At 52.8% G+C, this 27,363-nt stretch overlaps 1 long non-coding RNA gene across 5 annotated transcripts; it reads left to right on the top strand.

Annotated features, from left to right (window-relative positions):
• Positions 1 to 3,015: 3,015 nt before the first annotated feature.
• On the top strand, positions 3,016 to 24,940 carry LOC147341695 (uncharacterized). Of its 5 annotated transcripts, none has more exons than XR_015157612.1 (4): positions 3,016 to 3,167; positions 8,310 to 8,435; positions 22,425 to 22,688; positions 23,942 to 24,940. It is a non-coding gene; the product is annotated as an uncharacterized LOC147341695 (long non-coding RNA). The 5 variants fall into 5 exon arrangements; XR_015157610.1 differs by having other exon boundaries at positions 22,425 to 23,102; positions 23,942 to 24,074; XR_015157609.1 differs by lacking the exon at positions 22,425 to 22,688.
• The last annotated feature ends 2,423 nt before the right edge of the window (positions 24,941 to 27,363 follow it).

Below are 27,363 nucleotides of genomic sequence, written 5' to 3'. Positions count from 1 at the left end.
CCGTGTGATGTCTGCCCGCCTCCCTCTCCAGCCAACCCTCTGCATCTCACCTGCTGCTCTGCTCCCACGATAGCGGGGGTGAGCTGTGGGTTGAATTGTGTCCCCGACAAACTTGTATGTTGACGTCCTAACCCCCAGTACCTGAGAATGTGACTGTATTTGGGAATAGGGCCTTCATGGAGAGTTATTGAATTGGCATTTGGAGTGGATCCTAAATCCAGGGGCAAGTGTTCTCCACAAGGGATGTGGAGACTGGACCCTGACACAGGGAGAGGCCACAGGGAGAGGCCACGTGGAGATGAAGGCGGAGGCCGGGGGTGGGCTTCTCCAAGCCGAGGAACCCAGCAAACCGCCAGGAGCTGGGGACAGGCCTTTCCCAGTGGTCCTTCACAGCCCTTGGAGGAACCAGCCAAGCCCACACCCTGACCTTGGACTTCTGGCCTCCAGGCTGTGAGAGAGTAAACCTCTACTACCTGATTCATCCAGGCTGTGGTATTTTGTTACACAGTAGCCCTAGATGACTGTGACACTTAGATTTGGTTCTTTTTTTTTTAACTGGAGTGTAATGGCTCTGATTTCCTTGCAGTCTAAGGAACTCTCGGTTGTCTTCTCTAGGACCACAGTTTGTCAATTCTAAAGGAAATCAACCCTGACTACTCACTGGAAGGACTGATGCTGAAGCTCCAATACTTTGATGCAAAGAGCCAACTCATTGGAAAAGACCCTGATACTGGCAAAGATTGAAGGCAGAGGAGAAGAGGGTGACAGAGGGTGAGATGGTTGAATGGCATCACCGATTCAATGGACATGAACTGGGGCAAACTCTGGGAGATGGTTAGGGACAAGAATGCCTGACGTGCTGCAGTCCATAGGGTCGCAAAGAGTCGGACGTATTTAACTTCTATGCAGAGTACATCATGAGAAACGCTGGGCTGGATGAAGCATGAGCTGGAATCAAGATTGCTGGGACAAATATCAATTAACCTCAGATATGCAGATGATACCACCTTTATGGCAGAAAGTAACGAAGAAATAAAGAGCCTCTTGATGAAAGTGAAAGAGGAGAGTCAAAAAGTTGGCTTAAAGCTCAACACTCAGGAAAAAAATCATGGAATCCAGTCCCATCACTTCATGGCAAATAGATGGAGAAACAGTGGAAAAAGTGGCAGACTCTATTTTTTGGGGTTCCCAAATCACTGCAGATGGTGACTGCAGCCATGAAATTAAAAGATGCTTACTCCTTGGAAGAAAACCTAGAGAGCATATTAAAAAGCAGAGACGTTACTTTGCCAACAAAGGTCTGTCTAGTCAAAGCTATGGTTTCTCCAGTAGTCATCATGTGCGGATGTGAGAGTTGGACCATGAACAAGCTGAGCACAGATGAACTGATGCTTTCGAGCTGTGGTGTTGGAGAAGACTCCTGAGAGTCCCTTGGACAGCAAGGAAGTCAAACCAGTCAGTCTTAAGGGAAATCAACCCTGAATACTCCTTGGAAGGACTGATGCAGAAGCTGAAACGCCAGTATTTTGATCATCGGCTGGGAACAGCTGACTCATGGGGAAAGACCCTGATGCTGGGAAAGATGGAGGACAGAAGGAGAAGAGGGCGTCAGAGGATACAATGGCTGGATTGCATCGCTGATGCGAAGGACATAAACGGGCAACCTTCGGGAGATGGTGAGGGACAGAGAACCCTGGCGAGCCGCAGTCCACGGGGTCACAGAGTCCGACGTGCCTGGGCGACTGCACCACAGCAACAGCTCTTCGCATCAGGTGCCGTAGTACCGGAGCTTCCGCTTCAGCATCAGTCCTTCCAATGAATACTCGGACTGCTTTCCTTTAGGATGGACTGGTTGGATCTCCTTGCCGTCCAAGGGACTGCCAAGAATCTTCTCCAACACCACCGTTTAAAGGAATCAATTCTTTGACACTCAGCCTTCTTTATAGTCCAACTCTCACGTCCGTACATGGCCACGGGAAGAACCATAGCCTTGACTCGATGGACCTTGTTGGTAAAGTGGCGTCTTTGCTTTCTAATATGCTATCTCAGTTACTCAGTTCAGTCACTCAGTCACGTCTGACTCTTTGCGACCCCATGGACCACAGCACATCAGGCTTCCCCATCCTTCACCATCTCCCAGAGCTTGCTCAGACTCATGTCCATTGAGTTGGTGATGCCATCCAACCATTCCATCCTCTGTCGTCCCCTTCTCCTCCTGCCTTCAATCTTTCCCAGCATCGGGGTCTTTTCCAATGAGTCAGCTCTTCACATAAGGTGGCCAAAGTATTGGAGCTGCAGCTTCAGCATCAGTCCTTCCAATGAATATTCAGGACTGATTTCCGTTATGATGGACTGGTTGTATCTCCTTGCAATCCAAGGGATTCTCAAGAGTCTTCTCCAACACCACAGTTCAAAAGCATCAATTCTTCGGTGCTCAGCCTTCTTTATAGGGTGTGTCACAGGAGAGTGTGTTCAATATCCACACACTTATTCAAATTCTCTGTGAGGCAGCACACTCAAGACCCGCTTCTACGGCCTCTCCCAGTGCCCAGCGAGGTCCTGCGGTTTCCTCTATGTCTTGTCCTCGTCATGTCTGAACCAGCTCAGGGCTTACGGCAGCCTTGGTCCTGAAGTGGGTGGGAGATGGAATTCCACACCATTAAAAGGACAGAAGCCACATGAGGGGCTTCATGTGTCAACCTGACTGGGTCACGGGGAGCACAGGTATTTATTCAAACATTCTCCTGGGTATATCTGTGTTTCTAGAGGAACTTAGTGTTGGAGCGTGTAGACTGGATAAAGCAGGAGGCCTGCCCCTGAAGGTGGGCCTTGTCCAATCATGTGAAGCCCACAAAGAGCAAAAGGCTCAGTGAGAGGGAACTCCCCCGGCCTGGTCAGGAGCCCGGACACAGGGACAGTCTTTCCCTGCCTTCAGACTCAGGCTGCAGTGTGGGCCCTCCTGCAGACCCGAGCCCACTGGCTTTTGGACTAGAACTGATACCTTCTGTTCTCCAGGTCCCACGCGCTGACTGCAGGTCCCGGGGCTGCCCAGCCTTCCCGATGGTGTGAGCCAGTTCCTTGTCATCGGAACCCTGATTCCTACGCTGTGTCTTCTGCTACAGGAGCCTGACGTCAGCAGAGGTCTGCCCTGCCATCCCTGGAGCCAGGTGTGTGGATCTGGAGGGGACTGGCCTGTGGGACTCTTCCCAGCCAAGCCCCATGTCCGTCCCAGGTGGGGCTGAGACAGGAGGGAAGTGGACAGGGCACAGCCTCTGAAAGAATGGCCGAGCCCGAGGGCGCGGCAGAGACGGGCTAGAACCAGGTGGGTCCAGGATGGTGGACGGGCTGACCTCCACTAGACCTTGAGTCTCAGTACTGTTGTTGTTCAGTCGCTCAGTCGTGTCCGACTCTTTGTGACGCCATGGACTGCAGCACGTCAGGCTTTTCTGTCCTTCACCATCTCCTGGAGTTTTCTCAGACTCATGTCTATTGAGCGAGTGATGCCATCCAACCGTCTCATCCTCTGTCATCCCCTTCTCCCCCTGCCCTCAATCTTTCCCAGCAGCAGGGTCTTTTCCAATGAGTCAGTTCTTCTCATCAGGTGGCCGAAGTACTGGAGCTTCAGTTTCAGCATCAGTCCTTTCAATGAACTCCAGGCCTGATTTCCTTCAGGACTGACTGGCTTGATCACCTTGCAGTTGTCGACTGAAAAAAATATACAACTTGAGCGTTGTGTGTTGAGTTCTATTTGGGGCAAAATTAGGACTGCAGCCCAGGGACAGCATCTCAGAGAGCTCTGAGAGCCTGCTGCAAAGCAGCAGTGGGGGAAAGACAATACATACGGTCTTGGAGAAGGGGGAGCTCAATACCATGAAGCGCTCATTTTACAAAAGGTGTTTTGTTAGTTGTGAGGCTCTGAGGTCACCATGAAGGGACTTAGGGCTTCTCTAGATATGAGGAGATGCAAGGATTGAGATCATAAAATCTGTTCCTAAAAACATCCACTGTCTAAAGACCTGTCCCACCAGATTCCCTGGAGCACAGACGGCCTCCACCCACCCTGAACTCACTCAGGGGTTGCTGAAGGTCAGCAGCCATCGCAGCATGGGGTGTAATCTCCGGAGAGTCAGATGGCAAGTATCTTTGTTGTTTAGCTGTTGGCGATGCTCTTAGTAAGTGCCAATTTGTAGTTGACACAGTCCAAGGGACTCTCAAGAGTCTTCTCCAACACAACTGTTCATAAGTATCAATTCTTAGGTGCTCAGCCTTCTTTATGGTCCAATTCTCACATCCATACATGACTACTGGAAAAAACCATAACTTTGACTATATGGATTTTTGTTGGCAAAGTAATGTCTCTGCTTTTTAATCTGCTGACTAGGTTTGTCATAGCTTTTCTTCCAAGGAGCAAGTGTCTTGCTTCAACTTCATGGCTGCAGTCACCATCTGCAGTGATTTTGGAGCCCAAGAAAATAAAGTCTGTCACTGTTTCCATTGTTTACCCATCTATTTGCCATGAAGTGATGGAACTGGATGCCATGAATTTTGTCTTTTGTAATGTTGTATGTTAAGCCAGCTTTCTCACTCTCCTCTTTTACCTTCATCAAGAGATTCTTTGGTTGCTCTTTGCTTTCTGCCACTGGGGTGGTTTCTTCTGCATATCTCAGATTATTTATGTTTCTCCTGGCAATCTTGATTCCAGTGTGCTTCTTGCAGCCTGGCATTTCTCATGATGTACTCTGCATATAAGTTAAATAAACAGGGTGACAATATACAGCTTTGACGTACTCCTTTCCCAATCTGGAACCAGTCTGCTGTTCCATGTCCAGGTCTAACTGCTGCTTCCTGACCTGCATACAGTTTTCACAGGAGGTCGGTCAGGTGGTCTGGTATTCCCATCCCTTTAAGAATTTTTCAGTTTATTGTGATCCACACAGTCAAAGGCTTTAGTGTAGTCAATGAAGCAGAAGTAGATGTTTTTCTGGGATTCTCCTGCTTTTTCTATGATCCAATGGCTGTTGGCAATTTGATCTAATCTCTGGTTCATCTGCCTTTTCTAAATCCAGCTTGAACATCTGGGAGTTCTTGATTCACATACTGTTGAAGCTTGGCTTGAAGGATTTGGAGCATCACTTTGCTAGCATGTGAAATGAGCACAATTGTGCGGTGGTTTGAAAATTCTCTGGCATTGCCTTTCTTTGGGATTGGAGTGAAAACTGACCTTTTCCAGTCCTGTGGCCACTGCTGAGTTTTCCAAATTTGCTGGCATATTGAGCAGCACTTTAACAGCATCATCTTTTAGGATTTAGGATTTGAAATAGCTCAGCTAGAATTGCATCACCTCCATCAGCTTTGTTCATAGTGATGCTTTCTAAGGCCCACTTGACTTTGCATTCCAGGATGTCTGACTCTAGGTGAGTGATCACACCATCATGATTATCTGGGTCATGAAGATCTTTTTTGTATAGTTCTTCTGTGTATTCTTGCCACCTCTTCTTAATATCTTCTGCTTCTGTTAGGTCCATACCATTTCTGTCCTTTATTGTGACCATCTTTGCATAAAATGTTCCCTTGGTGTATATACACACACACACACACACATATATAAAACATATATGTGTATATACATATATATATACACACACACACACACACACACACAGAGGGCTTCCCTTGTGGCTCGGCTGGTAAAGAATCTGCCTGCAATGCAGGAGACCTGGATTCAGTCCCTGGTTTGGGAAGGTCCCCTGGAGAAGGGAGAGGGTACCCACTCCAGTATTCTGGTCTAGGAATTCCATGGACTGTACAGAGTCGGACACGACTGAAGGACTTTCACTTCACTTCATCTCATATGTGTGCAGACACACACACGTTCCTGTGGTGTACAGTCACAGTGCACACTCACTGTGGCACACACACACGCGTTCCCTTGGTGTACAGTCACAGTGCACACTGTCACAGTGCACACTCACTGTGGCCCTCAGCAAGCCAGCGGCATGCCCACGGGTGCCCTGACAGTTCTGACATCAATCATCAAAGACCGAAACGTGGGCTGCGGCCCATTTCCTGGAAATCTCCACTGTTTCCCCCAAATAGTTAGAATAATCCCCACCCCTTATTACTACTCCATGAAATCACCCAGCCCATAAAAGCCAGCCACTGCATATTTCGAGGCCACTCTCACCTTCTGAGATGGCCCACACTCTGCCAGTGGAGAGTGTTTCTTTTTGAATAAATCGATTTCCTACTTCATCTCTCACTGAATTCTTTCTGAGATGAGAGATCAAGAACCCAAGCTGCATTAACTCCTGAAACCAGGTGTGAGATCTCAGTTAAAGGACGAGTTTGGGCCATGTTTGAGTCCCAGCCTTATGGGTTCAAATCCCAATCTGAGTTCAGGACAACGCACAACACCACGGCCGCCCGTCTCCAGTGACCGTAGCCCCGCTTGTGAGAGCCCACTGTTGCCCCTTGGATCTCGTCAGCCTTGGCCCTGCCTCACCTGAGGCTGAGGACCCCAGCTCCCCACGTCCGTCCTTCCAGCCCGCTCCCCACGTCCGTCCTTCCAGCCCGCTCCCCACGTCCGTCCTTCCAGCCCGCTCCCCACGTCCGTCCTTCCAGCCCGCTCCCCACGTCCGTCCTTCCAGCCTGCCTTGAGTTCATCTCACATCTGCGTTGTCACCTACTCTCCTGCCGTTTCCTGTCTTCACGTCTTAGTCACCAGCCTAGAACACCCATCCTTCACGCTAATCCTGCCCTTGCTCCTGTTGATACCGAAAGCTCTGCCTCTGTGCACTGGTCCCAAATTGAACCCCAGAGATAGAGTTTTGGGTGAAGTAGAAAAGAATAGCTTTAGCAGGCAGAGGGGGACACATGGGCTCCTGCCCTGAAACCTGTGTGCCCCCACCCTGGGGCAAATTGATGAGGAATTTGATAGTGATGGTTCAAAGGCAGGGTTGCTAACAAGGATCAGGCTGTGTGCAGGCCCCGCACTCAAGTGGGAGAATCTGCCTGCCAACGCAGGAGATGCAGGTTTGATCCCTGGGTCAGGAAGATCCCCTGGAGGAGGGCATGGCAATCCCCTCCAGTGTTCCTGCCTGGAAAATCCCATGGACAGAGGAGCCTGCTGGGCTGCGGTCCACAGGGTCACACAGTCAGACACGACTGAGGAAGCTGAGCACAGGTACCGGTGGGTCTCCCGATGAGCCTCTCTGGTTCTCAAGGTTATCAAACTGCAGCCTTCTCTGGAATGAAGATGCTAACATCTGCCATTTGTTTGGGGTTTAAGAGGTCAAAGATCCTCTTCTGTGTATCTCTTCAGGTGGAACCAGGACCCTGCTCAAGCCTTCACTATTGTATCTCGGCTGCTCCTCCCTTGTCTCCACATCCCTGCCCTTCCCTGATTAGCAACTGTCTGAAAGACTTCCATGCCCAGGATCCCCGTGGGGTCTACGGGGTGGGGTTTCGGTGGACATCACATTCCCCTAGTGGGGGGACTTTGTCCGAACACAATTGCTGGGCCCCAGCCTAGTGTTTCTGAGTCATGAGGTCATCAGGGGCAGGGGGGTGCGGGTGCCATGAGGATCTGAATTTCCACCCCGTTCAGGTGCTGCTTGCTGGTCCAGCCACCACTCTGAAGCTAGATTCTGTTGCAGTAACAAAGTCACCCTAAGCTCTCATTCCTTTCCTTCCTCCCACACACAGTCTTACATGGGTTAGATCAGATCAGATCAGATCAGTCACTCAGTTGTGTCCGACTCTTTGCGACCCCATGAATCGCAGCACGCCAGGCCTCCCTGTCCATCACCAACTCCCGGAGTTCACTCAGACTCACGTCCATCGAGTCAGTGATGCCATCCAGCCATCTCATCCTCTGTCGTCCTCTTCTCCTCCTGCCCCCAATCCCTCCCAGCATCAGAGTCTTTTCCAATGAGTCAACTCTTTGCATGAGGTGGCCAAAGTACTGGAGTTTCAGCTTTAGCATCATTCCTTCCAAAGAAATCCCAGGGCTGATCTCCTTCAGAATGGACTTGTTGGATCTCCTTGCAGTCCAAGGGACTCTCAAGAGTCTTCTCCAACACCACAGTTCAAAAGCATCTATTCTTTTTTTTTTTTAAACAGTGGATGAGCTGTGCACATTTCTGGGGCCTCTCTGGGTGGAGGGGATCCAAGTTCTGTCCACCTTCTCCCCTGAGTGGCCTGTCACTGGGCGTTCTGGGAGGGTGGCAGCACTTCGCGCAGCAGCCCTTCCAGGGTGGCCTGGTACTTTTCCAGCTGCCTGGAGTTCATCCTCATTCCAATTTCCACAGGAGCAGTCAGCTGGGGCCAGAGCCTGAGACCAGCCAGGAGGGAGGAGGGTCACCTCCAAAAGCATCAATTCTTCGGCACTCAGCCTTCTTCACAGTCCAACTCTCACATCCATACATGACTGTCACGTGAGTGTATGTTCCTCAGTTCTTTGTCTCGTCACAACAAAGATTTGGAGCGACGGACATTAAAGCCCTCGGTGTGTCACAGCTCTTGGGTCTTGGACAAACCATGCTACAGCTCTTAGGCAAATCAGTGTTACAGCTCCATTGTATTTAGAAGATAGCAGGAGAATCCAAGACTCAAAGAGAACAGAGTGGAGGAGTGCGTGGGGAAGGAGGTGGCGGGGGGAGAGAGAGAGAGAGAGCGCGCGCGTGCGCACGCACGCGGGAGAGAGAGTCCCTGAGAAAGCACTTTGGCTCCTCCTTTTATATGTTTTTCCCTCCACCTGGGCCTGCCCTATGCAAACTGGGCTTAGCCAGGAGTGCTGTTTGTTCTGCCTTAAGTCTTCACTCTGGTCCTCGGACCTTCCTTTGACCTTCCTTGTCTTTTAGCCACCACCATTTTGGACTCCTTTTCCCTATTCTGCCTATCTAACATTCCCCCCTCAAGAGATGGGAGGCCCAATTCTTTGGGAATAGGGGCGTCGAGGTCTTTCTGGCTACTTCCTGCTGAACTGGGGCAGCGAGGGGTATTGGGCCTCCCCCTCTTGCTAGTCTCAATCCTCAGAGTCCTTATAGCGGTGTCCAAGGGTGTGTGATATCTTCCGTGGTCAGCTGTAGTTTTATATCTTTGTTGAACTGGCACTGCATGTTGTAGCTGGTTGACCTGGGCAGAGACAAAACAGGTTAGACGATTGACAGTACATGGAATAATCATAGGCATCATCGATATAGCATAACGAGGACTAGTAGGGACACTGGTCAATTTTAAATGCACATCGCCAGGATGGCTCAAGTCCCTCCTTGCTCAGGGATCAGAAGATCTATCTCCTGTCTGTTTTGGAGTACAGTCTCTGTCAAGCTGTGTTGGCTCCTTAGAGTTATCCTGAGAAATCTTATCCCCAGAAACCAGATTTTGGGGATGTTCATTAGAATGACACTCCTTGGTGCTTCTGAATAGGTATCTGAGATCTCCCAGGGACTCAGAGGTGTATTGAGTGTCCTCTTCTGTTTTCTTCCACAGCTTGACTCGTGAATAGTGAATCCAGGAGTCACGTCCTGGTACCTTGACTGCTGTGGGGGTAGAAAGTATTACAGGGTAGGGGCCCTTCCATGTGGGCTGGAGTTGAGCCTTTGGGGACCCATCTTTCCAGACTTTAATTAGGACTTGAGTTCCTGGAGCATATAGTGGTGACTCTTTAGATAATCTTTTGGGTCCTGGTTCATACCCCACAAGCGTATATCCTGGTGGAATTGCCCAGTGGCCATGGTATAAGACCGGAGGGTCTGAGCCTCTGGATCTAGGAAGAGGTCATTGACATAAACAAAAGGTCTCCCATATAGCATCTCATAAGGACTAAGACCAACCTGTTCCTTAGGGGCAATGCGGGTGCGGAGGAGAGCTATTGGTAAAGCCTCCTTCCATCCCAGGGAGGTCTCCTGGGTTATCTTTTTTATCGCTGATTTTAAGAATTGATTGGCTCTTTCTACTTTTCCTGAAGATTGAGGCCTCCAGGCACAGTGGAGATAATAAGTAATGCCCAATGCTTTTGAGACCCCTTGGGTGACCTTAGAAGGAAATGATGTCCCATTGTCACTTTGGAATGACCTGGGAAGACCAAATCTTGGAATGATTTCATGGAGCAGTTTTTTTACCATCTCCTTGGCCTTCTCAGTCCAGGTGGGAAAGCCTTCAATCCATCCTGTGAATGTTTCTATCATGACTAATAGGTATTTATACCCTTGAGAAACTGGCATCTGGGTGAAGTCCATCTGCCAGTCCTCTCCTGGGTAGGTCCCATGCCGTTGGATGGGCTGGGCCAGCTGGGGTCTTCGAGCTCCTTGGGGGTTGTTTAATTGGCAAGTGGGACAAGAGAAGACTACTTGCCTTATAGTAATTTGGAGGCCTGTTCCTCTGAAGGACCTTTCTAGTCATCTCTGGAGGGCCTTTTCTCCTAAATGAGTGGTGGCATGTAAGGAGTTAACCAGCTTACATTGGAGGCTTCCAGGCAGGAAAAGGAGTCCCTCCTTTCGGAACCACCCCGTATGATCCTCTTGAAAGCCCTCACTCTTAGCTTTAAGAGTCTCACCTTCAGTATATGAAGGAGTTTCTGGCAGACTAGTCTGTGGAACTAAGGTGGCAATCCCTATTAGGTCATGGTTCTGTAATGCTGCTCTCCTAGCTGCCTGACCAGCTGCTTGGTTCCGTCGTGCCACTTCCGTGCTCCCTTTTTGGTGTCCTTTACAGTGGGAGACTGAAACCTCAGTGGGCAGGTGGACCGCCTCCAAGAGCCTAAGGATTTGATCACCATATTTGATTGGGGACCCTTGGGTGGTCAAGTGGCCCCTTTCTTTCCAAACAGCCGCATGTGCATGTAGCACCAGAAAGGCATACTTGGAGTCAGTGTAAATGGCTGTTCTTTTTCCGTTTCCCAGCTCTAAAGCTCGAGTCAGGGCTACGAGCTCAGCTAATTGGGCTGAAGTATCTGGTGGCAGAGGCTTAGCTTCTATGGTCTCAAAATTGGAGACGACTGCATACCCGGCTCCTCTTTTTCCATCCAAGACAAAGCTGCTCCCATCAGTGTGCCAGACTTCCTCAGGATTGGTCAGAGGATCTTCTGACAATCCCTTGCAGGGTTTTGTCCAGTGGTCCAAGGTTTCTAGACAAGAGTGAAAGGGGAGAGAGCCCTCGGGGGTAGGGAGGAGGGGGGCTGGGTTAAGAACCTCACAGGGGGATATAGTGAGGCCTGGATTTTCCATCAGCATGACTTGATATCTGAGGATTCTTTGATCAGACATCCATAAGTGGCCTCTCCCATTTAGGAGTTGTTTTACTTGGTGGCTGGTAAAAATTGTTAGTTTGCCCCCAAAGGAGAGTTTTAAAGCATCTTCTATCATGATTGCAATAGCTGCAAGATTTCGAAGGCAGGGAGGCCAACCTCGGGAAGTTGGATCAAGCCTCTTGGATAAGTAAGCTACAGGCTGGGGCTCAGATCCCAACCTCTGAGTTAACACTCCCAAGGCTGTTCCCTCTCTTTCATGGACATAAACTTGGAATGCTTTTTCTGGGTCTGGCAACCTCAAGGCAGGTGCCTGAGTTAAGACCTGTTTTAGTGTAGCCTCTGCCTCCTTTTGAGGCGTTCCCCACATCAGTGGGATTGAATCATCTCGTCCCTTTAAGCTTTCATATAAGGGCGGGGCAATTAGACCATAGTTGGATATCCAGATTCTACAATAACCAGTTAGCCCCAGGAAAGCTCGCAGTTGTTTTCAAGTCGTAGGGGAGGGCAACTGGAGGATTCCGTGTACCCGATCAGAGGACAGCCTCCTGGACCCGTGTGTAATCTGAACTCCCAGGTAAGTGGCCTTTGTCTCGACCATCTGTGCCTTAGCACGGGAGACTTTATATCCCCTTTCTGCCAAGAAGTTTAGAACCTGAATTGCATGTTGTTGGGCGCTTTTCTCATCTGGAGAGCAGATCAGTAGGTCATCTACGTATTGTAATATTTTCCCATTAGGTCCCAGGTCCAGATCTAGGAGATCCTGGCTATGGGCTGTCCAAACAAGTGGGGGCTATCTCTGAACCCCTGAGGTAATACTGTCCAAGTCATCTGTTGGTGTTTTTCTCCTGGGGCCTCCCACTCAAAGGCAAAGAGGTATTGAGATTCTTTAGCCAGTGGTATGCAAAAAAATGCATCTTTGAGATCCAAGACTATAAACCACTTGGCACTGGGTGGGATTTCTCCCAAGATTACATAGGGATTGGGTACTGTGGGATGGAGGGGGACGACAGCTTCATTTATGATCCGGAGATCTTGAACCAGTCGCCAGGTTCCGTCTTTTTTCTTTACTGAGAGGATTGGGGTGTTACATGGCGAACTGGTGGGGACCAGTAGCCCACAAGCAAGGAATTTATTTATTAAAGGCTGTAGTCCCTCCCGAGCCTCTCTTTTGAGAGGGTATTGTTTCCGGTTAGGAAACTGAGTGGGATCTCGGAGGACAATGATGACCGGTTCAGCTTGGTGGGCTCGTCCAGGAATCCCCTGGTCCCACACCTGGGGGTTGATTTTGTCTTCCCATAGTTTTTGATCCCTCTCTATTGAAGGTGTATTGGGTTCTTCAGTAGTAACCAGGAGCTGTAGAGCTCTAGGGGCTGGAAAACTTCCCATCACAAGGGTGGTCCCCAGTTTAGTGAGTGTATCTCTTCCCAACAAGGGAGTAGGACACTCAGGGACCACCAGAAACTGGTGGGAAAATATTTGTCCATCCCAGCAACAAAGAAGTGCTCGGGTGAATCTTTTAGTAGTTGCTTTTCCTGTAGCACCCAAAACGGTACAGGTTTGGGAGGAGAAGGCTCCCGAGTAGGAGATCAAGACAGAGTAGGGAGCCCCTGTGTCAACCAAGAAATTCTCGGACCTACCTGCCACATCAGTTGCACCCTTGGCTCCAGCCCGTGATGGTTATCTGTGACAGCAGGCTGGCTGGAGCGGGCCACTTCAGTCCTCTTGAACCATCGTGAGGGTAGGCTTGGCGCTTGACCTTGAGGCTCTTGGGTCCCGAGGGCAGAGTGCCGCCCAATGTCCCAGTCGATGGCATTTGTGGCAAGCCGTTCTAGGAGACTTGTCACGGTTTGGACACTCTTTGGCCCAATGCCCCGCCTGTCTACAGATCAGGCATCTGTCTCGTGCCTTGTCCTTCAAGGACTCGGGGTTTGCAATAGGGCTTCTCTGGAGGGCAGCCAGCATCTGGACATGCCTTGTCTCTTTCTTTCTCTCCTTCTCCTGGGCCTTGGCCTCCTTCTCCTGTTCTCTGTTATAAAAGGTATTGGTGGCTGTCTGGACCATCTCATCTAAAGAGGCAGCAGGGTCCTGCTGTTGTAGCTGCTGTAACTTAATTCTGATATCTGATGCACACTGGGACAGGAATTTGTCCTTTAAAATCACCCGTCCCTTGTAAGAGTCTAAATCCAGGTTGGTAAACTTCTGGAGTGCCTCTTTAGCCTCTCCAGAAAGGCAGTGGGGTTCTCATTGGGCTCCTGAGTTATTGCTGAGACTGGGCACAGTCCCGCAAGTAATAGGCTCTTTTTATGTTTCCATGGGTGGACTTCCTTAGGGGTGAGTCTTTCTGAAGCTTATCCTACCCAGAACTGTTGCAACCTGAGAGCCAGGCGTCCCCGGGTCAGGGTGCAGATCCCCAGGCAGGCTGAGGCGTGACAGCCTCCTAGAGATCGAATCCCCGGGCAGGTCGAGGCATGACGGCTTCCCGAGGATTGGGTCCCTGGGCAGGTCGAGGCGTGACGGCCTCCTTGGACCCCTGGGACTAGAGGATCCCCGAACAGGTTGAGGCGTGACAACCTCTCGAAGACCGATCCCTAGGCAGGTCAAGGCGTGATGACCTCCTGGGACCCTCCGGACTGGAGTTTGGGCGTCCCCAAGATCTCCAGTGTGCCCAGTATTGGGTAGGATTAGGGGGTTGGATATTATAGAGTATTTCCCTCCCAAGGCCAGCTATTTTCTGGTTGTCTCTCCAGAAGATTGTAGAAACCTTGTGGGTCTGAATGGGGCTCAGGAAAAGAGCATGAAACAGGAAGGAAGGGGGCAGAGCACAACCTTTGAAAAGAATGACATAGCACAAGGGTATAATGTAAACCAATTAAAATCAGTTGGGTCCAAGATGACAAGTCAAATTCAAGTAAACCTTAATCTATAAGCCAACAGACACACCCAGAGGTGGCAGGACAGCTCCAAGGCACAAGGTCAGAAGAGGGAGGAGTGGGTGGTTCCCCAATGGCTGGGATGGTCCTCTCGCTCATTAGCATATGAATTCCATCCCCTCTCAAAACCTAGCCAGGCCTAATTCCATGGCCCCAGCCCTTGCCCTTGCAATGGTTCACACCCTGAAGGGTGGCTTCTCTCTGGATCCTAACAAATCCACCTCTTATCACTTTGTCTCTCAATGAATTTTTGCAATGAGGCATCAGAGCCTGAGTTTCACTAGTTTTGACCGGGCTTGAGTCCCGGGAGAGAGCTGAAGGACAGGAGGAAAAAGCAGTGGGGAAAACGTACCAAGGAATCCCCTTCATAGCCCGCCGGAAGATTTGCTAAATATCTGACCGGTGCTCACAGTTTCATTGGTCTGATCTTTGGCACAGAGAAGAGAAAGGACAGAAGAACCCCCACCGGCTTGGGTAACAGCTACTGGGGCTCAGCAGATAGCGCCTTTGGGACATGCTGAGGAGCAGCCTCTCCAGAGTCTCTCAATTGTGCCCCTGCCGCCCGCCTGTTAGCGGGAGGTTCGAGGAAACAAGAAACGAGAGATTGTAAAGGTCCCTCCAGCCATAGGAGCGAGGACCTCTTACCTTAACCAGAGGCCTTCTGGAATCTGAGACTGGGCCACGTGAGCTTTCTGCTGAGTTCGTTTTTCACTGTCCCGGTTTCCAGCACGATGGGCCTTCCCCTGCGCTGGGTTTCTTCGCCTTCCGCTTCTAGCGCGGGAGTTTCGCTGAGTTGGGCTCCTGCTGTGCTTGGCCTATTCCACGCAGAGGTTGTTTCAGCCAGGTTAAATCCGAGTCACGGCACTTTTCCGATGAGTCAACTCTTCGCATTAGGTGGCCAAAGTACTGGAGTTTCAGCTTTAGCATCATTCCTTCCAAAGAAATCCCAGGGCTGATCTCCTTCAGAATGGACTGGTTGGATCTCCTTGCAGTCTAAGGGACTCTCAAGATTCTTCAACACCACCGTTCAAAAGCATCAGTTCTTTGGCACTCAGGTTTCTTCACAGTCCAACTCTCACATCCGTACATGACCACAGGAAAAACCATAGCCTTGACTAGACGGACCTTTGTTGGCAAAGTAATGTCTCTGCTTTTGAACATGCTATCTAGCTTGGTCATAACTTTCCTTCCAAGGAGTAAGCGTCATTTAAATTCATGGCTACAGTCACCATCTGCAGTGATTTTGGAGCCCCAGAAAATAAAGTCTGACACTGTTTCCACTGTTTCCCCATCTATTTCCCATGAAGTGATGGGACTGGATGCCATGATCTTCGTTTTCTGAATTTTGAGCTTTAAGCCAACTTTTTCACTCTCCACTTCACTTTCATCAAGAGGCTTTTTAGTTGCTCTTCACTTTCTGCCATAAGGGTGGTGTCATCTGCATATCTGAGGTTGTTGATATTTCTCCCGGCAATCTTGATTCCAGCTTGTGTTTCTTCCAGTCCAGCATTTCTCATGATGTACTCTGCATATAAGTTAAATAAGCAGGGTGACAATATACAGCCTTGACGTATTCCTTTTCCTATTTGGAACCAGTCTGTTGTTCCATGTCCAGTTCTAACTGTTGCTTCCTGACCTGCATACAAATTTCTCAACAGGCAGATCAGGTGGTCTGGTATTCCCATCTCTTTCAGAATTGTCCACAGTTTATTGTGATCCACACAGTCAAAGGCTTTGGCATAGTCAATAAAGCAGAAATAGATGTTTTTCTGGAACTCTCTTGCTTTTTCCATGATCCAGCGGATGTTGGCAATTTGATCTCTGGTTCCTCTGCCTTTTCTAAAACCACCTTGAGCATCAGGAAGTTCACGGTTCACGTACTGCTGAAGCCTGGCTTGGAGAATTTTGAGCATTATTTTACTAGCGTGTGAGATGAGTGCAATTGTGTGGTAGTTTGAGCATTCTTTGGCGTTGCCTTTCTTTGGGATTGGAATGAAAACTGCCTTTTCCAGTCTTGTGGCCACTGCTGAGTTTTCCAAATTTGCTGGCATATTGAGTGCAGCACTTTCACAGCATCATCTTTCAGGATTTGGAATAGCTCAACTGGAATTCCATCACCTCCACTAGCTTTGTTCGTAGTGATGCTTTCTAAGGCCCACTTGACTTCACATTCCAGAATGTCTGGCTCTGGGTGAGTGATCACACCATCATGATTATCTGGGTCCTGAAGATCTTTTTTGTATAGTTCTTCTGTGTATTCTTGCCATCTCTTCTTAATATCTTCTGCTTCTGTTAGGTCCATACCATTTCTGTCCTTTATCGAGCCCATCTTTGCATGAAATGTTCCTTTGGTATCTCTGATTTTCTCGAAGAGATCTCTAGTCTTTCCCATTCTGTTGTTTTCCTCTATTTCTTTGCATTGATCGCTGAAGAAGGCTTTCTTATCTCTTCTTGCTATTCTTTGGAACTCTGCATTCAGATGTTTATATCTTTCCTTTTCTCCTTTGCTCTTCGCTTCTCTTCTTTTCACAGCTATTTGTAAGGCCTCCCCAGACAGCCATTTTGCTTTTTTTGCATTTCTTTTCCATGGGGATGGTCTTGATCCCTGTTTCCTGTACAGTGTCACGAACCTCATTCCATAGTTCATCAGGCACTCTATCTATCAGATCTAGGCCCTTAAATCTATTTCTCACTTCCACTGTATAATCAGAAGGGATTTGATTTAGGTCATACCTGAATGGTCTAGTGGTTTTCCCTACTTTCTTCAATTTCAGTCTGAATTGGGCAATAAGGAATTCATGGTCTGAGCCACAGTCAGCTCCTGGTCTTGTTTTTGGTGACTGTATAGAGCTTCTCCATCTTTGGCTGCAAAGAATATAATTAATCTGATTTCGGTGTTGACCATCTGGTGATGTCCATGTATAGAGTCTTCTCTTGTGTTGTTGGAAGAGAGTGTTTGTTATGACCAGTGCATTTTCTTGGCAAAACTCTATTAGCCTTTGCCCTGCTTCATTCTGTATTCCAAGGCCAAATTTGCCTGTTACTCCAGGTGTTTCTTGACTTCCTACTTTTGCATTCCCGTCACCTATAATGAAAAGGACATCTTTTTTGGGTGTTAGTTCTAAAAGGTCTTGTAGGTCTTCATAGAACCTTTCAACTTCAGCTTCTTCAGTGTTACTGGTTGGGGCATAGACTTGGATTACTGTGATATTGAATGGTTTGCCTTGGAAACGAACAGAGATCATTCTGTTGTTTTTGAGATTGCATCCAAGTACTGCATTTCGGACTCTTTTGTTGACCATGATGGCTACTCCATTTCTTCTGAGGGGTTCCTGCCCACAATAGTAGATTTAATGGTCATCTGAGTTAAATTCACCCATTCCAGTCCATTTCAGTTCGCTGATTCCTAGAATGTCGACATTCACTCTTGCCATCTCTTGTTTGACCACTTCCAATTTGCCTTGATTCATGGACCTGACATTCCAGGTTCCTATGCAATATTGCTCTTTACAGCATCGGACCTTGCTTCTATCACCAGTCACATCCACAGCTGGGTATTGTTTTTGCTTTGGCTCCATCCTTTCATTCTTTCTGGAGTTATTTCTCCACTGATCTCCAGTAGCATATTGGGCACCTACTGACCTGGGGAGTTTCTCTTTCAGTATCCTATCATTATGCCTTTTCATACTGTTCATGGGGTTCTCAAGGCAAGAATACTGAAGTGGTTTGCCATTCCCGTCTCCAGTGGACCACATTCTGTCAGATCTCTCCACCAGCTCTTCCTCATCTTCTGTTTTTTGGAAACTTGTGGCCTCCAAGGTCACCTTGAAAGGGGGGACCAGGTGGGAAGTAGCTTGCTTCCCTCCCCCTGCAATCCCACTGGTCAGAACACAGTCACGTGACCCCAAGTGCCCGTATTGGATGTGGGGGATGGCAGTCTTTCTGTTTGCCCAGCACCTAGCCTTACCTCTTCCCACAGGGCCGCCTGCCCACCAGATGACTTCTCACACACAGAACACATCCCCGCCTGCCCTACCTGTGGCTATGGCCATGCCAGGTCCAGGCCACCAGCTGGTGACATGTCAGGTTGGCATGTGCCTCCTCTTGGTCCTGCAGCTTTTGACTTGAAAAGTTGGCATCGTGTTGGTGTCCCCAGACCCTCAGCCTTGTCTGTGCCCACACTTCTGCTGTGGGACCTGGGGACACCCTCAGTCTTGCCTGTGCACACACTTCTGCTGTGGGACCTGGGGGTGCCTGCCCACTGTCGCTGGGGAGTTTTGCCGTTGACTCTAGTCTTAGTCATATGACTCACTCTTGTTCTCATCAAGATGACGCAGCCAGGCCAGCCTTCTCAAGGATGAGGCACAGGTGGCATGGAGCCAGGTCTGGGGACAGCAGCCAATGCCCGGACAGGGCCGTGAGCCCAGGCAGTCTGAGCCCTGCTTCAGGCGCTGCAGAGCGCGCCACCTGGCGTCCGGGCGACCTGTTGGGTAGTTGCTCATTTTAGTGTTCTGCTGTGACAACAGTCAAAACCTTTTCCCGTATTAGTCACGTAGGCCAGGTTGTGCTGTGGTGACAAATAGGCTCCAGACCTGAGATGACGTGACCTGAGATGACGTGGCCCCGGCTTAGCAGACAGGCTGCTGGTGTTACCAAACCAGACCTGCGTCCACCTGCCTGTGTGCAGTCCGGCCAGTCTATGCACACTGAGTCATGGTGGAGGAAAGAGCGGAGGCTATTGCAGGCTCCAAGCAAGGAGTACAGGCGGCTGGTGCTCAAAAGGCCGAAGTCCCCGGAGGGTTCCAGGGTGAGGGAGGGGATTGTGGGGAGGGTGATCGCTTGTGGATACTCTTCCGATTGGTTGGTGGTGAGGTAACTGGGAGTCAGCATCATCAACCTTTTGGTTCCAACGGGTCTGGGGTCTCCATGCAGGTGGGCAGCACACAATTAACTTCCTCCACCTGGTGGGGGCTTGTGGGTTTAGTCACTCTGTTGTGTCCGACTCTTTGTGATTCCTTGGACTGTAGCCCGCCAGACTCCTCTGTCCATGGAATTCTCCAGGCAAGAATACTGAAGTGGGTTGCCATTTCCTTCTTCAGGGGATCTTCCCGACCCAGAGATTGAACCCAGGTCTCCTGTGTTGCAGGTGGATTCTTTACCATCTGAGCCACAGGGAAGCTCAGTATCTGCAAAACAGCTCAAAGGATATGGCTCAGCCCTGGAGGAGGAACTAAAGGTCCTTGACTCTGTTTAGTGGCTAAACTATTATTATTTTGTCTTATTTGACTTTTTTCTTTGTTTCTACATTTTCTCGTTTCTCTGATTAAATTTATCCTTTGACTAAAGTTTCTCTACAGATAAAAGGCAGGTGGAGGACATTGGCGGGGTGGGGGGGGTTCTGTTGTGGGAAGCCCCCTCGGGTCCTGCTCAGTTACAGTGGCTGTGAGAGCAGAGGCTGGAGCTATGGTTCACGTGATGCCGGGGCATTGAGTAAAGAACACTTCGTGGTCACTTTGCAAGTGGACCGCGAGGAGACTGAGCCAAAAGCCAAGGGTGAAAGTTGGAAACAGAATGCTGCGTGTGTGTTAGGGTGCTGTGTGTGTGTGTTGGTCGCTGTGTGTGTGTATTAGGGTGCTGTGTGTGTTGCTTGCTGTTGGCCTTGTGTGTTCGAGGAAGAGGTGGGATCAAGAAGGTCCACTCTGCAAACAGAAATGAAAATGAATATGAGCACACGTTGCAGAAAGGAAAGTGAATATGAAAACATATTCAGAAATTCAGAACTTGGCAAAGTCAAAGCTTGGTAACAGAGGCCCAGGAGAACGTCTGAGCTGGGGCAAGCGGAGCAAAGGTCAGAGGAAGGTTCAGACCTGTGTATCGAGCCTGAGGGCCCAGGTGGCTGCTGCCAGGGCAGAGAAGTGGGAGTGCACACGGCCCCACACGCACTCAAGGCTGTGTCAGCAGCTGGTGGCACATCTGACGTGGGTTGGCAGCCGTCCTCCACCTGCAGCTTGGCCGACGGGACAGGTGGCCTTTGGGGTTGTGGGCAAGGGGGCGGGAGGGCCAGGCCTGGGTGGTGGGGTGTGTATGTCCCGCCCGCCCACCTGCACCAGCCTGGAAGGGAGAGGGCGCCGTGCACACCCGTGTCTCCTGTCCGTCCTCCTTTTGTCACAGCCTCACACTCCTCCAGTCTGAGGCCACAGCTGACCCGCCACCCCTCCCCGGACTGGACGTTCAGGCGTGCTCGTTCCTGGCACAGGGCCCCACACCTCCCAGCAGCTGGACATTTGGTTTCCTCTGCTTGGAACGCCACCCTCCTCAACACGCACATACACATGCAAGCATAGCCATATGTCCACACATATGCATACAAAGCCACACGTACCCATGCACACCCCGTGTGCATACATGCCTGTGTGCACACATGCAGCCCACTGACGTGCACACACACGTGTGTTCACACACGCACGCCAACGTGCACACACACACTCACACTCTTCTCCCCTGGCCTTTTGGGCCTCAGCCTGGAGCTTGCCCACCAGCTGGGCTGAGACCCCCGCAGCACCCACCATGGGCCCACCCCAGCCCTGTCTTCCTTCCTCCACGTCCCTGGCGGGTCTTCCTCCGTCACTGCTGGTGTTGCCGGCTCTGAGCTGGGCCCTGGTGCCTGCGTGGGCTCTGTGGGCTTTGGTGCCGTGGGCAGAGGGGGGCCCGGCTGAGTGCACGGGAGTGAGACAGACCGTGGCCTCCAAGCTGGTGTGCGGGGTCAGGACTGACCCTGGGGACCCTGGGCCCCCTCCGTGGAGGCTGTGAAGGAACCCCCAGGCTGGGCCACACGTGCTGGACTCGAGAGTGAGCTCACGGCCCGGAGCTGCTGCCACTTGGGCACCAGGCCGCCTGGGGGGGGCGGGGCTTGGGGGACCCCAGTCCCAGCTTTACTGGAGCCTTCAGCTCTGAGGCTGAGGGCAGGACACAGGCAGCAGCCGGCGGGTCCGGGGTTCTGATCCTGAGCAGCCCAGTGGCTGTTCTCTGGTGCCGCCGGGGCCCCCACCCAACTCCAGCCTCTTTGTGTCAGGATCCTTGCAGCCTGGAAGAGACTTGGGCCTGGGTGTGGGGGGGGTGTTCCCTGAAGCTGCCAGTGGGTGGCAAGGGGTCCTTGCCCAGCCGCTTGCTGTGGGGATGGGGATGTGAGGGACCCGCAAAGCAGGCTTCAGTCCCCGGGGGCTTCTCAGACCTTGCCCCCTGAGGTCCTTGAGCCCCCAGATGTGTTGGCTCAGACAAGACCCCCAGCCTCGCCGTCCCCAGAGCTGCTCGGAGGTGCTCGACAGCCCTCAGGGAAGGGTGAGGTCTCGGGTGCGGACACCTGGGGCCTGGCTGCGGGGCTGCTGCGTGACCACAGCCCCTGAGGCCTTGCAGGGCCCCTGAGCCAGGACCGGGGCCTCCCTTGCTGCGCTTGTCCCTGGACTGGGGGCTTTCCGTTCTCTCGGGCCAGGAGGGCAGAAGCCACTGGTGCCCACCTGTCCCCCTCCTGCATGATGTGGACTTGAAAGCCCCCTGGTCTGAGCGCCCGAGTGTTTGTCCTCCTGGGTCACTCTGACCGTCTGGAGAGGCGCCGGGGCCTCTGTGGGCCACGGTACAGAGTGTAGGGGGGGGAACCCCTGGTGGGGGCTCCTCAGAGGTTGCCCCTTCCTGCCACCAGCCAGGACCCCAGGGCTGCCCCCGACTGTGTGCATCAGGCTTCCGGCCCCACTGCCCTGCCCCGTGTGAGAGCCGCAGATCGGGAGGGGGGCTGTCCCCGCCTGCTACGGGCCCGTGTCGTCTGTGTCCCCCGAAGCACAGCCTGTGCGCCCCCGGGACAGGAGCCGGTCAGCACCTGGAGGGGAGGGCGGGCACCAAGTGACTTCAGGGACCCATACGGCCCCCGGAGCACAGGGGCCGAGGGCGCTGAGGGGGCGGCCCCGCCTCTGCGTCCTGTCCACATTTGTGAAACTGGGCCGTGTTTTTGCACATACGGAAGGTGTGTCAGTGTGCAGGTGACAAGACGGACAGCAGCACCCCCAGGGTCCCAGCAGGCCATGGCCACCAGTGCACCGCCTTCACCCGCCGGGGTGATCCGGGGCTGGGGGGCTTACTGGTCGGTGCTGAAGAGCCGAGAGGCCGGCAGATGCCCACCGGGAAGGAAGAGGCTCCGGGGGTGGAGCCCAGCAGAGCCTCTGAGCACGGGCTGCCTGCCCGTCTGTCTGCAGGTCTGTCTGCCGCCCTCGAGACTCTGCAAGGAGCCCCTGTGGGGAGATGCGGGTGTGAGGAAGGCCGGGGCACTGGCCCGTTAGCAGGGCCGCATGTGGCTGCGTTTCTGTGAGTGCTGTCGTGCCCGACTCTTTGCGACCCCGTGGACTGCGGCCCCACCAGGCCCCTCTGTCGGTGGAGGAAGGGCAGCCAGAGACCAGACTCCAGACTGTGTGTGGGAATGCGGCCCAGGGCCCAGGCCTGTCCCCGGAGCCCGCAGTGGGGTGAGCGTCCCCGGCTGACCCCAGGCAGGGGGAGGGGGTGCCGACGGTCATGTGGGCAGGACGCAGGGCCAGCCTCCCTGGCACGGACGCGGGGCCTGGAGCCCGCCCTGCACTCTCACCCACGGGACCGTCTCTGTGAAGGCGAGGACTCAGGAGGCCAGGAGTCAGGAACAAGAGAATTTAAAGCCTTTACCCCAAGCAATGAATGGCCGATAGCAATGCCCAGCAACAGCAAGAGGTAACAAGGTGGGACGGGGCGGGTGCGGGAGGGACCGCAGCCCCTGGCTTGCCTGGAAAGATGGACATGATGATCAAAGTCTGGCAAGTTGGATCACGAAAAGACGAAACCAATGAAAAAGCATCAGGAAAGCGAAAGGGGCCTACGAACAGATTCAGCGGGAGATTAAAAGGATGGTGAGAGCGCATTTGACTACCGTGCGGCTTTTTATTCATTTCAGTAAAACTAAGCATGCGAGTATCACACAACCCAGCAATTACACTCTGGGGCATTTCTCCAAAAGAACTGAAAATTTACGCCCACTCAAGACAGTGCGCACAGATGTCCGTAGCAGCGTTGCTTGTCGCAGCCCCTGGTTGGGGGAGGGGGCTGTTCCAACACCACATCCACTTTTCTGAGTCTCTGGACCCCAGTTGGGGGGGGGTCCAAGTCTATTCTGACAGCGTCAGCCTGGTTTACTCAGACCCCCAGGTTAAGGACTCAGCCCCACAAGACGGTCCCCACACCTGTACCGAGTCCAGACCGCCTCCAACTATGACGGTGAATAGGGGGTTCCCAACCCCACCCCCCAGCTTTGATTGTTTCCTAGGACGGCTCACAGAACCCAGGAAGGGGCTTCACTCACTAGCACCTGTTTATTAAAAAAGACACAACTCGGGAACAGCCGGATGGATGCGGTGCTCGGGGGAGGAGGGGAGGGAGGGGAGCCCATGGAGCGTCCGTGGCCTCCTGGGGACACGGCCCTCCTGGCCCCTCCACGGGGCCCCCATCCACACCCCGGCCGCAGGACTGAGCCCCCAGCCGCTCTCCCCGCCCAGGGGTCAAGGGGCGGGGCTGCCAGGGCCAACCCTCTAATCACGCCGGGTCCTTTCGGAGACCAGCGCTCGTCCTGAAAGGACCTGGGGCCCCCAGACACCTGTCGTCCCCTCAGCTCACGAAGCATGCTCATTACTTCACAGATGAAAGGGTCTTATTTAATTAACTCCTTTTTTTTTTTTTTTGCCACTCTGTGCAGGATACGGGATCTTAGTTTCCTGACCAGGGATGGAACCGCATCCTCTGCAGCGGACGTGCAGAGTCCTAGCCACTGGACAGCTAGGGACGTCCCAAGAGATACCACGGACTCTAGCGACTGTGTGTCAAGGGCCAGAACAAAGGCCAAATATTTGTTTTTTTCTTGTATCACAGGCCACTCTCGGGTCACCGACAGGATCCCTTCCAGCAAAACGATGGTAAAATTCACACGGTTTGTGCGCCTCGCTAGAATCAGCGCAGTGCATTGTCACGTCGGGTGGGAACGTCCCCCAGGGCGAGGCTCCTCAGGCCCGCAGGCCCATCTGGTCAGGCTGCAAAGCAGGACTGGCCTTGGCCCGGCGGCCTGACCTCTCAGGCCTCTGGTGAAGCTGAAACGAGGACCAGCGTCGCCGGCCCTGAGCCTCTCTCGGGTGTTGGCGTAACACTGGTTTCCTTTCTCACATCCCAGGACCTGCGGGTTCATCCCGTTGCCCCCAGCTGCTGTTCCTTCTCTCCCTGGTTCCCGGACGAGCTGGTCTAGATTTCAGCTGGAATAGGAGCCCCGAGAATGCCTCCCCTCAGTCCACCCCTCTCTGGGCGAGTGCCGGGCTAGCCACATCTGCTGTCAGCCCAGGTTTGCCAAGCGGGGCAGCACAGCTCCACTGGCCGCTTTAGGCCCGGAGGCGTTCAGGTTTAAAACCACAGTTACATCCCCGGCCTGTGGGTCAGCACAGGGCGCTGGGCTGACCCCCGTGTTACACGGCCGGCTTCCCACCAGTTACCTGTTTACGCATTGTAGTGCGTGGGGTCACAAAAGAGTCGGACAGGACTTAGTGACTAAAAGCAAGTGTATTTATATCAATTCCAGTCGGGGGTGGGGCGGGAGAGAGGTCCAAGAGGGAAGAGCTATACGGTGTATATCACTTCATTGCACAGCAGACACGAACAGAAGATTGCAAAGCAATTCTACTCCAATAAAAAGTGAAATTAAAATTTAAAACACAGTTGCCGTTTCTTGCATAAGAAACCCCCCACTTCTGCCCCTGGTCATTGCAGACTTGCTCTTTTTGGTGTTGCATCAGGTAGGAAAAAACTGAAGTGTTTTGGGGAAGAAAGAACAGGGCCTGCCCCCCGCCCCCAGCCCGGCGGGAATTGCACAATGATGCCAGCGTCCTCTCTGCCCTCGCTGCCCCCGACCCACCCGGGAGACGGAAGTCTCGGTCCAGGGGGGTCGCCGCTGGCCCCCACGTGCGTGCCCCCTCCCGCGTTCTACCCGCTGGTCCCTCGTCCCTCAGATCTGCGCTCCCAGGCTGCACATTCTGGGTCCTACAGAGTTCCTCGTTCGGAAGCCATGGCAGTTGGCTGCCCAGATTGGCGCGACCCACCTCTTCCGGCTTCTCAGGGCTCTGAGTGTGTCTGGGTCAGCCAGACACCATCCGGGCCAAGCGTCTGTTCCCGTCAGGACCCCCGTGCAGACCACGGGCTCCCAGCCTCAGTCTCGCCTGCCGGCTTCCATCGGGGCCTCCCCCCAGCCCTGAGAACTGGCCACATGGCCATCAGACACCCCCGTCTCTTCCCGGGGTGCCGTGCCTCTGAGGCTGTGGACCCCATCCCCCTGCAGTGCCCCCACGTCTGCCCACCCCGGGGTCCCAGGTGTATGCCTCAGGTGAGAACCCGGGATCCGCTTGCTGATTCCAGTCGCCTCTGAGCCTGCGACAGGGTTGTGCTGAGGGGCATCGACATGCCTACCTGAGCGCACCCCAGATTCCCACAGAGATTTCCATGGGGCCGCGTCCTTCACGGACGTCCCTGTAACAGGCCAGGTCCACGGGCCTCCTGCCCGACCAGATGGTCAGGTCTTTGGCTTGCCTACATGTCAGTAAAAACCCAAATGTCAGGACTTCCCCTGCCATCCGGTGCTTCCCCCCGCTTCGAGGAGAGCACATGCCAGCCTGCTCGATGCCAGGCTGAGCTGCGTACAGCTCGGCCAGAGCGGGGCCATCCAGACAAGCTGCTTTCGGTCGGCCAGGGGAGAGCTGCAAGTCGGGCTGCGTCCCAGGGACAGCACGGCCCAGCAGCTCCTCCCGAGGTCAGTCCCGGGGAAGCAGAGGCTCCCTGTGCGGGGTGGGGGGCGGTGGTGGGCCTTGTGTTCCCCAGGCGGCACCACCCTGTAGAAAGCTCACCGGGGCACCTCTGCTACCTTAGAGCTCCACCCCCCGTGTCATCCTGGACGTCGGGGGGATTTCAGGTTTCATGGTCTTTTTTTCTAAATTCATGTGTTTTATTTTGGGGCTGTGCTGGGTCTTCGTTGTTGCATGCCAGCCTCTCTCTGGTTGCCGTGCTCCAGCTTCTCATTGCGGTGACTTCTCTCATTGCGGCTCGCGGGCTCTCGAGCTCAGCCTCAATTGTTGGGGCGCACATGCTTAGTTGCCCTGTGGCCTGTGGGATCTTCCCAGACCAAGGATCAAACCGGCATCTCTAGCATTGAAAAGTGGATTCTTAACCATTGCACTGCCAGGGAAGCCCTTCATGATCATTTTGCGTCCTTCAGCCATCAGGACAGCTCCAGTGGGTGTCTGATAACAAGGCAAACGCAAGCGGGTGTTTGATGACTCCACGCAGATAGAAGTTCTCTCATCTGAGGTCCCGGTGGTCATCACTAGGAGGTGCCCACGGCTGCTGCCCTGAGCTCCTGTCTTGGTTGCACACAGGGCATCGCTCAAGGACCTGCCCGCCTGGCGCCCCAGCTTCTACTCCCTGGTGGGTGGCTCAGGTCATCTCACTGGTTCCCATTCAGCATGTCTGGTGAACACGGCTTGAAGGGCAGAGTTACGAGCTTTACAAGACCAGGCAGGAGAGACATCCCCGAGCCGGACACCACGTCCACCCCATCCCCCAGCACAATCCGGTGGAAGAGGCTCAGTGGCGTCACATAAAGCCTGTCCAAGCATCCCGAGGCTTCTCTGAACTTCGACCTTAATTCCATCGACCCTGACGTTCCTCCCAGTGGCCTCCACTGGGGTCCATCTACAGGGCTTGGTTTCATAATACTAGGCAGGGGACGCATCCCTTATTGCGGCATAATGTCCACATCACAAACCACTAGGTAAAGGGGGCATGGCTGCTGCCCCAAGAGCCGCCCAGACGTCCTCACTGCATCATCCTGCCATGGCCCGTGGCCCTGTGCTCCTCTCACCCGCTGTTCTGACTGTTGGCTTCTCCAGCCCGTGTTGGTCCCACCGTGCGCAGGGCTCTGGCACTGAGGACTCCTGGACCCTGTCTCTCCACCCCTGACCCTGGTGTCCACTCTGCACAAGGCTCTGGGGCCCCAGCAGAGGGCTGAGCTGAGGGACACTGGGGTCCACTCTTACTTTCTTTGTTTATACTTGGAGTACAGTTGATTTATATATACAGCAAAAACAA

This window comes from Bos grunniens, chromosome 29 (assembly GCF_055505025.1).
Source record: "Bos grunniens cultivar Pamir isolate PY7600 chromosome 29, Bosgru_T2T1.0, whole genome shotgun sequence".
NCBI classification, from domain to species: Eukaryota; Metazoa; Chordata; class Mammalia; order Artiodactyla; family Bovidae; genus Bos; species Bos grunniens.
The sequence above is the reverse complement of the archived record's forward strand: the minus strand, read 5'-3'. Positions and strand labels throughout refer to the sequence as shown.